Raw genomic sequence first — 13,100 nt, 5'->3', positions numbered from 1 at the left:
GGGATTCCCAGACAGAGGGTAGCCAAAATTCTGTTGGCTTGTCCCACAGCCCTTCATCAAGAAGGTACCCCTTACCTTGTCACTCAACTACACACTGAACAGGGACAGAGTCAAGTTATTGTCCTGTTGGTCTTCACCATAAATGTGAAAGACAACCCAGATCACATGTCTAGTCAATTCATTTTGTGATGACAAGTGGGATCATACAGTCTTAGTTAGGGCCTAATTGAAAATATATATGTTTTTTGTGTGTGTGTGAAGCTTTGCAACCAGGGACATCATTAACATTTCATGCTTTAACCACACTTATCCAGCTTTGTAGATTTGACATTTTATACTTTGCTGACCTTTTTGGGTTGTTAAAAGGAAATATCTTTTTTGTATTCCTCTCCCTCTGTTGCAGCAAATGAAAGCCAACTGTATTAGTATTTATAGAAAAAAAAAATAAAGGGGAAAAAAAGATAAAGACCACATTTCTTACTACTTTTTATTTTTTTAAAGTAGAATTATCCTGGGCTTTCAACCAGAGACTTTGGGCTGCTCTGTTATTGATCTGTCTGTTCTATATAAAGATCAGACCATATGTATCTGTCCAAATTGGCAAGGATTCATTTAGAGTCTTTGCCTTTCATATTTTTATTTGTTGCTTACTACTACAGTCTCACACAGATAATTGAATAGAATAAATCTCCATATTTCATCCAATAGATTTAAAAAGCGAGTTTTTCCAAACCCATATTTAACATAATAAAATTATCTTTTGATCTCTCCAGATAGCTTTTACTTCTCTGGTAAAGTGGCTACGTCCCTGATCATGCATTTTAAATTAACCCTCTGAATTAGTGAGATTCTGTATCACTTTACAATATGTGTATTTGTGTGGATGGGCAGTTTTTCGGCAGGTGAGTTTTTTGCCACTAGCACTACTTGGGAAGCCCCGATTTTTCCACACCACCATGCAATTCTGAGACACCAACCGGATGTCCCACCACTCAACTCAATTCTAGCACTGTCTACTTGGAGATAGAAAAAGACCCCACAGGTTAAGAGTTCAGGCTCACAAGACGAAGCCTCCACCCCAACATCAGATGTCAATCACAGGTCTGGTTTTCACCTGTGTTTCTGACCAATTAATTATAGATCTGAGATTCCAAAGCTCCCTTCCTCAGTTTTCACTGATCTACTAGAGCTGCTCAGAGAATAAGGGAAACATTTTTCTTACTACATTACTGGTTTATTAGAAAAGGATGTCATTTCGGAAAAACTAGATGAAAGAGATACATAGGGCAAGGCATGGAGAAAGGGTAGAGACCATCCATGCCCCCGCTGGGGGTCATTCTGCCTCAAACACCATATGTGCATCAATTAGAAGATCTGCTGCTGCTGCTGCTCAGTTGCTTCAGTCGTGTCCGACTCTGTGCGACCCCATAGACGGCAGCCCACCAGGCTCCCCCGTCCCTGGGATTCTCCAGGCAAGAACACTGGAGTGGGTTGCCATTTCCTTCTCCAATGTGTGAAAGTGAAAAGTGAAAGTGAAGTTGCTCAGTCATGTCCGACTCGTAGTGACCCCTTGGACTGCAGCCTATCAGGCTCCTCTGTCCACGGGACCTTCCAGGCAAGAGTACTGGAGTGGGGTGCCATTGCCTTCTCCAAGTTAGAAGATCTCCAAACCCTATAGTTTGGGACTTTTGTAGAGGCTTCCTTACATAGGCATTATGGATGAAACCATTGGCCATTGGTAATTGGACTCAGTCTCCAACTCCTTCCCCTTCCAGGAGGTCTCTGTTGCCATTCAGTGGCTCAGTCATGTATGACTCTTTGAGACCCCCTGGAGTGTAGCACGTCAGGCTTCCCTGTCCTTCACCATCTCCCAGAGGATGTTCAAACTCATGTCCATTGAGTCAGTGATGCCATCCAAACATCTTGTCCTGTCGTCCCCTTCCCCTCCTGCCTTCAATCTTTCCCAGCATCAGGTTTTCAAATGAGTCAGTTTTTTTCATCCGGTGGCCAAAGTATTGGAGCTTCAGCTTCAGCATCAGTCCTTCCAATGAATATTCAGGACTGATTTCCTTTAGGATTAACTGTTTGGATCTCCTTACAGTCCAAGGGACTCTCAAGAGTCTTTTCCAACACCACAGTTCAAAAGCATCAGTTCTTCAGCATTCAGCCTTTTTTATATTACATCTGTATATGACTACTGGAAAAACCATAGCTTTGACTAGAGAGACCTTTGTCAGCAAAGTAATATGTCTGCTTTTTAATATGCTGTCTAGGTTGATAATAGCTTTTCTTCCAAGGAACAAGTGTCTTTTAATTTCATGGCTAAAGTCACCATCCACAGTGATTTTGGAACCCAAGAAAATAAAGTCTGTCACTGTTTCCATTGTTTCCCCTTCTATTTTCCATGAAGTGATGGGACTGGATGCCATGATCTTAGTTTTAGTTTTGAATGTTGAGTTTCAAGCCAGCTTTTTCACTCTCCTCTTTCACCTTTATCAAGAAGCTCTTTAGTTCCTCTTCATTTTTTGCCATTAAGGTGGTGTCCAGGAGGTCTAGGGTGGAACTAAAATTTTCAGTCACGGTTGGTTGCCAAGGCAAGTAGTCCCCATACTTGAGTTACCTTGATGCTCACCAAAAGTCACCTCATTAACATAACAAATGACACTATTTTTTCCTTCCTCCACTGGAGAAATTTCTAAAGTTTTAGAAGTTTGTGATAGAAAAAGAAATCAAGACCAAAGATAAATATCTGTTACAAATCACATTACAATTGCTTTTAATTTTCCTTCCTATTATACTGCAACTTAATCTTTTATCTATACTTTATAGCTTATGTATGAAAAATATTTATAGTCATTCAAAGGTAAAACTTATTCCATATTGCATTTCTTATATTATTCTTCCAATTTTGTATCTTCAGATTAGAATTTAGGTGTGTGTTTTCCTCAGAAGGAATCCACTATTGGTATTTTAGAAACAGCTTTTAGTTTTTTTAAATCATGTTTTTAGGTTATACAGTTACTTGAACCAGGTGATGGCTTAAGCAGCTATTTAACATGTGTCCTTCTGTATAATACTATATAGTGTATCTTTTGCACACAAAAGAGTATATTTGTTGAGTGTAGAGATGATGAGAAGCTCGTTGAAAAGTCAAGAATCTGAAGACATGAATCTATGAACTATCTTAGCCCAGAGAGAACAAAGATATCTAATTTACCATGCTCATTAAATATCTATGTCTTCCTAGAAAACTAGCGAAGAATTTGTAGCTATGTATTTATATATTGATGCTTTTCACCTGTGATATTGGAGAAGACTCTTGAGAGTCCCTTGGACTGCAAGGAGATCCAACCAGTTCATCCTAAAGGAGATCAGGCCTGGGTGTTCATTGGAAGGACTGATGTTGAATCTGAAACTCTGATACTTTGGCCACCTGATGTGGAGAGCTAACTCATTTGAAAAGACCCTGATGTTGGGAAAGATTGAGGGCAGGAGGAGAAGGGGACGACAGAGGATGAGATGGTTGGATGGCATCACCGACCCAATGGATGGTTTGGGTGGACTCTGGGAGTTGGTAATGGCTAGGGAGGCCTGGCGTGCTGCTCAAATTCATGGCGTGCATGGGGTCACAAAGTGTTGGACATGACAGTGACTGAACTGAACGGAACTGATTTATATATTGCCCATTTTGAAAAAGAGTCATTATCCATTCGGGATGTCTCTCTGGGACACAAAATAGGAAAAGGTAAGCTGGTTTTTGGTTTTGTTTTTTCTAATCTTGCCTTAGCTTCATGAAGTTGGTCTAAATCAGGGACCAACTAGAAAGCTAGAGGTCAGCTAACTGTATGATTTAACATGAATTTGAGCAAACTCCGGTAGATAGTGGAGAACAGAGGAGTCTGGTGTGCTGCAGTCTTTGGGGTTGCAAAGAGTCAGACATGATTTAGTGACTGAACAACAAGTCTGAATAGTATATCACCTGGCTTCATCTGAGAGAAATTCATGTTATGATTTTCTCGAATATGAAATGGTTCCCCTGGCCAAATATTTGGTGAGAATCTTGCATGATTTTGCATCACCTGGAAAGAAGACAGTGCATCTTCACATAGGACACCTGAGGATGCAAGCGTACCTTGTATTATTGTACAAACTAGTACCTGTTACATGCATTGTCTTCACTGTTGTTTTTCTCATTATTATAATTTTTTTTCTTAAGTTGAATAACTTTGCATTTCTGTGTGACCTAAGTCTAGTACAGATTCCATTAAAAAATTATGCAGTTTAAGGGTTACTTTCCATTTATAGTTATTACAAACCCATGTTGTACAATACATCCTTGAGCCTGCACTATATCCTGTAGTTTGTGCCTCCCCATCCCCTGCCATCATGGTCAACAAAAGAGTCTGAAATGCAGTACTTAGATGCAATCTTAAAAACGACAGAATGATTTCTGTTTGTTTCCAAGGCAAACCATTCAATATTACAGTAATCCAGGCCTATGCCCCAACCAGTAACACTGAAGAAGCCTTCCATGTTGTGTAACACACACACACACACATTCAGAAACACACAATGAGTTTAGATAAAATAAATTTAAACTGTCCAAAACAGAGATAAGTTAAAAGTGGTAAACTCAATGATAGAAATTTTTAAATGTGTCATTAAGTATCACAAAATTGTAAGTTGACACAAATTTTACAATTTCCCGTTACAACATATTAATCTGCTAATAACATTTGGATTTTTTGTTAATATTACACCTGTGTTTACCTAAACACATATTATAAAAATATAGGTTGTGCATCTAACTGAAGAAGAAACTTCAAGGTAAGGACAGAGTATCTTTGCTGCTGTTGCTAAGTCACTTCAGTCGTGTCCGACTCTGTGTGACCCCATAGACAGAAGCCCACCAGGCTCCCCCGTCCCTGGGATTCTCCAGGCAAGAACACTGGAGTGGAGTATCTTTATTTTAAAGGAAGATATCATTAATGATTAAAAGAAATGGAAGAGTTTAAAAATACATGAATCAATCTCAACTCTTTTGGTGGAAAGCTGTGTGTGTGCATGTTTTCGGCAGAATGGATATTTCTTCTGATATTACTCGTAGAAGTGAGGTTTGTCGCATAGAATTTTGTCAAAAAGATTTGACAAATACAGACAAGGAAAGTCATATTCTGTTCCATTTTTTGTCACATGTTCAGCATCCTGATATATCATAGAAGATAGATTTGACAAATTTGTTTCTACATATTAATCTGCTTTTTAATATCATGCTATTTTTCTGTAGCATGGATAAATTTATTCATAAAGTGAATTATATTCCATATAGTTTACAGATATATAATTGACATGCTTATATAGCCATTAAAAAAAATTATGCATTCTCATTCATATCCTTTTGTATTATTAGCATAAAACCAAATTTTGTCAACTAAAACAAAGATCATGGCATCTGATCCCATCACTTCATGGGAATTAGATGGGAAAACAGTGGAAACAGTGCCAGACTTTATTTTTTGGGGCTCCAAAATCACTGCGGATACTGATTGCAGCCATGAAATTAAAAGACTCTTACTCCTTGAAAGGAAAGTTATAACCAACCTTGATAGTATATTAAAAAGCAGAGACATTACTTTGCCAATAAAGGTCCGTCTAGTCAAGGCTATGGTTTTTCCAGTGGTCATGTATGGATGTGAGTGTTGGACTGTGGAGAAAGCTGATCGCTGAAGAATCGATGCTTTTGAACTGTGGTGCTGAAGAAGACTCTTGAGAGTCCCTTGGACTGCAAGGAGATCCAACCAGTGCATTCTAAAGGAGATCAATCCTGGGTGTTTATTGGAAGGACTGATGCTAAAGCTGAAACTCCAATCCTTTGGCCACCTCATGCAAGGAGTTGACTCACTGGAAAAGACTCTGATGCTGGGAAGGATTGGGGGCGGGAGGAGAAGGGGACGACAGAGAATGTGATGGCTGGATGGCATCACCGACTCGATGGACATGAGTTTGAGTGAACTCCGGGAGTTGGTGATATACAGGGAGGCCTGGCGTGCTGTGATTCATGGGGTCACAGAGAGTCGGATACGACTGAGCGACTGAACTTAACTGAACTGATCCCCTGCTCTATAGATTCCATTTTTAATAGGAAGAGATTGACATGCAATGGTTCTTGAAATATGAGGTAGGATTCATTAAAATATCTTTTGGTTACCAACGACATGAGCAAAAGTCAAATAAGCTAAGGGAAGACATAAAACATATCATAGTGATGCCATTATATCTTTAAAAAAGTTACCTGAAATCATGACTGATTTTAACAAGAGATTTCATGAATAGCTACAAGACACATTTCTATGTTTAGTCTCTGATTTTTTCTATATGTTTGCTTTATACTTCCCTCTTATTTGACACATAATTCCCTCCTTGTCTCTAATCACCTTGAAGATAAATACTGCTGCCCAAAGTCTCTGAGTCTATAGTTTCAACCTCAGGGAAAGATCAACTCTTTCTTGATTCTGCTTTGATTCTAAGAAAGGACTCCCGGGTCAAAAGATGAACCCTGAGAGGTGAGTCTGAATAAAGGGTTTGGGAAACAACCAGATCCAGAAGCTATGGCTGATCTCAGGGGGTGTGCGCGGTGAAGTGGCTTAAGCAGGACTTCAGTCCTTGTCTACCTTAAGGAAAGACCTTAACAGAGACAGATTGTGAAGCAGGTAAAGCATTTGTTAGAAGCAAAGTATACGTGGACGAGCACACAGGCAGACTTGACGTGAGTCACACCCCTTAGGGGTGGCTTACATCGCTTGTATGTCATCTTGTCCTTGCCTTTATTTGGTCTGACTCAGGGCCCTCCCTGACATGTGCATGTATCTTTCAGCCAAGAAGAATTCCAGCACAATGGTTTCCGGGAGGTTTGTAGGACATATTATGGGCTGGCATCCCCCTTCCTTTGACCTCTGAGGACCGTCCCTGCACATATGTGGGCTGGGGGGGGGTGTCCACTTGAGCACAAGAATGAGAAAAATGTAGTCACCTTCAGTTCAGTTCAGTTCAGTCACTTAGTCATATCTGACTCTTGACAACCGCATGGACTGCAGCATAGACTTCTCTGTCCATCACCAACTCCGGGAGTTTACTCAAACTCATGTCCATTGAGTCAGTAATGCCATCCAACCATCTCATCCTCTGTCGTCCCCTTCTCCTCCTGCCCTCAATCTTTCCCAGCATCAGGGTCTTTACAAATGAGTCAGTTATTCGCATCAAGTGGCCAAAGTATTGGAGTTTCAGCTTCAACATCAGTCCTTCCAATGAATATTCAGAACTGATTTCCTTTAGGATGGACTAGTATTTCCTTGCAGTCCAAGGGACTCTCAAGAGACTTCTCCAACACCACAGTTCAAAAGCATCAATTCTTCAGCACTCTTTCACCTTAGTTTTATCTAAGCAGGGCTTTGTCTTTTTCCTGAAGAGTCAGCAGGAGACTTTGCAGCAGCTCAGTCAGGGGTCCATCTATCTTTTGCCTCATGGGCACCAATGGCAGTTGCACAGCTGCTTGCATCTGGATGGGCTGTGATGCTGTGAGATGGGCAAACTCAGGAAAGAGTTTTTGGGCAAGCAGAACTGTTGAAGTAAGAAATACATGCCTTATTTACTGGCTTAGAGAGGAAATGTCTTGTCTTTTGAATTTTTATTTAGCATAGTAAATTAACCTCTACACTTTCCTGGAATATTTCAGTTGGACACTTCCAAGGAAGCCAGCTTCTACATGTTTGGAAACACATGACATTCTTGGCTAGTCGACTGTGGGTGAAAGCGAATTAGTTGGTGCTTTGTTGTTGGACCAATGAGCCTGAGGCTTGAAGGCTACTCAAGTGAAGAGAGTGGAATTGAATGCAAAGGATCTAATTAGCTCTGCTCACCATTTTGTGCCCTGTTTAAGCTACATAATAATTCCATCTTCTTCCCTGCACTGTGATGATCACCTTCAGTTTCTACATCTCAGAACCTACTGAAAGTGGAAAATGATGGTCCAAAATATCATATTCTCACTGAAGGATGACAAAGCATGGATAGCCCTCTCTCAGAAGAAATCATTTGTTTTTCAGATTAACTTTTTGTTGTTTTTCTGTTTGTGAAGCTCAATTGCTGCTACTTAAAAACTGACCCACAGCAAGAGATAGCATTTTTGGATGAGAACATTGGACCAAACAGAAGTGCTGGAGAGGTTCTTGTGGATTTTTCTCCTCATGTTTCTCTAGAAGCAGCCCTAGACCCACAGGAGATATGAAATTGTGGGTTTTGGTGGTAGGAACAGGACATCAACATTTAAATGCTTTATTCACTTTCTGTGATGTCCTTTCATTTCCAAGCAATTTTTGGTCTAGGGTGTTCTCTTCAAAAAACAAACAAGAAGAAGCATAGCTGAAAATTGCTTTCAGAATGTCATAACTGAAAGAGATGAGGAGTTTGTCTACTCTCATGTTTCTGTCACCAAATTGTGTGGGATTCCATACAATGATACAAGTAAATATTTAAAATAACAAAGCATTGTAAATAAAACAGCAGGATATTGTATTTGTTCTTGTGTTCATTTACTAAGCACTTTCCCTTTTTTGGAAAGTATTGTGAACAAATGACTCTCTGTCTCTTACAATAACAAGGTAGCATGCACTTCAGGCCTCACACATTTGTGAAATCCATTTTTTTTTTTAATAAGAGCCTATCTTCTTTAATCACTCTGTTTTTATTGCAAAAAAAAAGACACCTTACTTTTATTTTTCTAGTAGTAAGAGTACCAGTCATGTGAAATAGAATAGTGTCATTAAATAATTTCAAACTTTCTTCTGTTTATATTTCGTAGCATTCCCAGGTAGCTTAGTGAGACCAGAAACCATAGACCTTCGTAGGTGAGAGAGCTTCCTCACCCCACTTTCCCACGACCTTAGGAAACACACGCCCTCCTCTCTTCTGTACCTTCGAGGGGATGTGTTTTCTCACGGCCTCTCTTCTTATGTTTCTATATTCACCCTGATCTTCTGGATCTTCTTCGTTCAGGATTCCTCTCTTCTTCACTCCTGGGGCTATTCTCAGATTCTCCCTAAACCTCAATCACAATGCAGGTTTTTCTGATAGCCTTTAAGATCCAACCAGTCCATTCTAAAGGAGATCAATCCTGGATGTTCATTGGAGGGACTGATGCTAAAGCTGAAACTCCAATACTTTGGCCACCTCATGAGACGAGTTGACTCACTGGAAAAGACTCTGATGCTGGGAAAGGTTGGGGGCAGGAGGAGAAGGGGACGACAGAGAATGAGATGGCTGGATGGCATCACCGACTCTGTGGACATGGGTTTAAGTGTACTCCGGGAGTTGGTGATGGACAGGGAGGCCTGGCGTGCTGTGATTCATGGGGTCGCGGAGAGTCGGACACGACTGAGCGACTGAACTGAACTGAACTGAACTGAACTTAACTTAATATTGGAGTTTCGCCTAATAAAGAAGTGAATAATGAACTTTACACATCCCTGTTCTTAAAACTACTAGAACTTTTTTGGCAAGCGTTCCCTTCTGGGGTGATGTTCCACCTTTACATCTAGCTCTCCTATTTTGCTGGTGCTTCTGCCCCCTTCTCTATATATCCAAGGATCCCAAAATTTATTCTGCTTTAAGATGATTTAGCTTTTCATTTTTCTGTGTTTGCCCTTCTCAGGTTTGATCTAGGGCATTCTACACATAATTGATAATGGTTCAGGAAAGTGTTCTAATATATGAAGACCTCTTTCCCCTCTTTAAAGGAGCACCTTTGTTTATATCCTGCATTAAAATATTCTGATGTATTTATAGCACTGCATTGTTTAAATTGAGATGTAACTCATTACATGAAATCAACCATTTAAAGTTGAACAATTCAGTAGCATTTAGTACACTTGCAATATCATCCAAGCATCACTTCTCTCAAATTCTGAAATGTGTCCATGTTGCCAAAATAAAACCCTGCACTCACTAAGCAGTCACTCCCTGTTAAGGGCTGAATTATATCCTCCCATCTACACCATCCCCCTAAAAATTTTATTAAGATTCTAATCCCTGGCACTTCTGAATGCTGTCTTCTTTGGATAGAAGGTTGTTTTAGTTGTGATTAATTAGGTTGAGATGAGGTCGTCCTTGGGTAAACTAGACTACTAATCCAGTATGACCTGGGTTCTTATAAGATGACAGTCATAGAGACATTGAGACAACGACCTGTGACTACAAAGGCAGAAGATGGAATTAAGTCACAAGACAAGGAACAAAGATGGTGGATAAGGTCAAAGATTTGGGCAAACGTCAAGATCAAAGATGGTGGGCAAACCAGCAGAGCTAGGACTGAGCAAGGAAGGATACCCTACAGGTTTCAGAGGGAATATAGCCCCACTGACACCGTAACTTTGACTTCTCACCTTTAGAACAACGTGACAATAAATTTTATTGTAAGTCCTTTATTATGCAGCCTAGGAAACTGATATACCCATGTTCCCTCCTGCACTCAGCATTTGCAACCAGACACTACATAAAAGAGGAATCCTACAGTAGGTGACCCATTGTGTCTGACTATTTTCACTTAGCAAAAGGTTTTTGAGACACATGTACTCTGCAAGGTACCAGTCCTTTATTTTACGGCTGAATACTACTCCATAGTATGGCTGTCTCACGATTTATTAAGCTATCTGCTGATGGATACTTGAGTTGTTTTCATCTTGTTGTTGTTCTTTAGTTGCTAAATGGCGTATAACTCTCACTTTTGCCTATTATAAATAGATCTGCTATGAATATTGGTGTACAAGCTTTTTTTTTCTTTTTGAATACCTATTTTCAATTTTGAGGGGAACATACCTAAGAGAGAAATTGCTGAGTCATATAGTAGTTCTGTGAGGATGTGTAACATTTTATTTGTAACTTCTCTCTTAACCTTATTTTATAGTAACTTCTCTCTTAACCTTATTTTATAAATGATTTTCACACAGTATTTGCATTACCTTCATGAGTAAATTTTATTAATGATCCATAAAATTAAAAGATAACCAACACTGACTAAGTGTCTACCCTCTGCTATTGATAGTCTGTCTACCCTATGCTAGATTAAACTGGGAGATTTTTCAGGCATTTGTCTCATTTTAGTAGCTCAGTGAATATCAGTCATTCTTGTTGTCTTTATTTTGCTAATGAGAAAACTGAGGGTTAGAAAGTGTACATTTACTAGCATAAGTTTCTCAGCTACACTGTGCAGAGCTAGGGTTCAAAGCTTTTGTCACAAGCTCTAAATCGTATCCTCTTGCCTACCGCATCACACTGCACATGCGTGCATGCATACTGTCTCTTCAGTCATGTCAGACTTTGTGTGACCCTATGGACTCTAGCCTGCCAGGCTCCTCTGTCCATGGGAATCTCCAGGCAAGAATACTGGAGTGGGTTGCATGCCTTCCTTCCTCCAGGGGATCTCTCGACCTGGGGATGTTCTCGACCTAAGGATCAAACCCAAGTTTTTCTATGTCACTGCAAGAAGAATTTAATATTTAACAGACCTCATCCATGAGACTTGAACTTTTCCAGTGGAAATTATCCAGTCTGTTCAGTTTCTTGGGTTACCTTTGTCCCAGAACAATGACTTCTGTTGGTTAAAGCTTGGCACGAGTATGGCGTAGGTTTGACATATTAAAGCTTGTTGTATATCCAGAATATATGTCTGTTCTCAGCCTACTCCTATAATTGCTGCTAAAAATAAAGCACAATTACATAAGTGGGTTAAGACAAAATCATACTATTTCTAAAAAGCAATCGAATTTCTTATTGCTCTTGTTTTTTAAGACAGCTCCTAGTGTTATGACCCTTTCTTCGATACTGCCTGCTTTAGGCCAGATCTTTTCAACAAAACTTTCTGTAATGATAAAAATGTTCTGCCGTTTTGCACTATATGATATACTATTTACTAGCCACATGTGACCATGGAGCAGTTGAAATGTGCTGAACAAGTGTTACTGAGGAGCTAAATTTTTTATGTTTTAAAAAATATTTGTTTATTTGGCTGCACTGCATCTTTGTGTGGCACACGAGATCTTTAGTTGCAGCTTGTGGACTTTTAGTTCTAACATGTGGGATCTAGTTCCCTGACCAATGATCAAACCTGGGTCCCCTGCACTGGGAGTGTGTAGTCCTAGTCACTGGACCACCAGGGAAGTCTCCTAAAATTTTTAGTTAGCTGTATTTAAATTTAAATAGCTACACCCGTCTAATTGCTAACATACTGAACACTATAGCTTTAGAATTTCCCATTTCTATTAGACTCATATGTCCTCTTCAAGATCCCGTAACAGTTAGCTCTGTACACTCCTAAAATAAAATGCAAATTTTGGGTAGTAATATCATAGGTAATCAATCTTCGCTTCAGTGTGGTACCATAACCTGCATTTAGATAGAAATGTGTTGTCCTAAACAAATAATATGAATATAATTTTTATTGCATTGTAAGGATCTCTGTCTTCTAACATTTAAACAAATGGATAAATTTGATGGATAGCTTAAGTAATGGAAAACCTGAGTTTTAATTCCAGTATGTAGAGAAATCACTTCCCCAACTCTAGTTCTCCTGCCTCATCTTTAAAGTGAATGGTTTGGATTGGGTACCTAATTGGTATTGTTGTTGTTAAGCTGTTCAGTTATGTCTGACTCTTTTGTGACCCCATGAACGGTAGCCCACCAGGTTCCTCTACCTGTGCGATATTCCAGGAAAGAATACTGGTGTGGGTCGCCAGTTCCTTCTCCAGGGAATCTTCCTTACCCAGGGATGGAACCTGTGTCTCCTGCTTTGGGAGGCGGATTCTTTACCCCTGAGTCACCTAAGTAGACCTGATCAGTTTAAGCATCCTTCTTCCTTTTCCCCCTCTAATGTCATCATAGGATGTACACCTTCAGTCCTCATCCTAGGAAACTCTCATTCCCTCAATCTCTGGTCTCTCTGCTGCTGCTAAGTCGCTTCAGTTGTGTCCGACTCTGTGCGACCCCATAGACGGCAGCCCACCAGGCTCCCCAGTCCCTGGGATTCTCCAGGCAAGAACACTGGAGTGGGT

This window comes from Moschus berezovskii, chromosome 14, assembly GCF_049115385.1.
Source record: "Moschus berezovskii isolate FMDL1 chromosome 14, NW_MosBer_1.0, whole genome shotgun sequence".
Lineage (NCBI taxonomy): Eukaryota > Metazoa > Chordata > Mammalia > Artiodactyla > Moschidae > Moschus > Moschus berezovskii.
The sequence above is the reverse complement of the archived record's forward strand: the minus strand, read 5'-3'. Positions refer to the sequence as shown.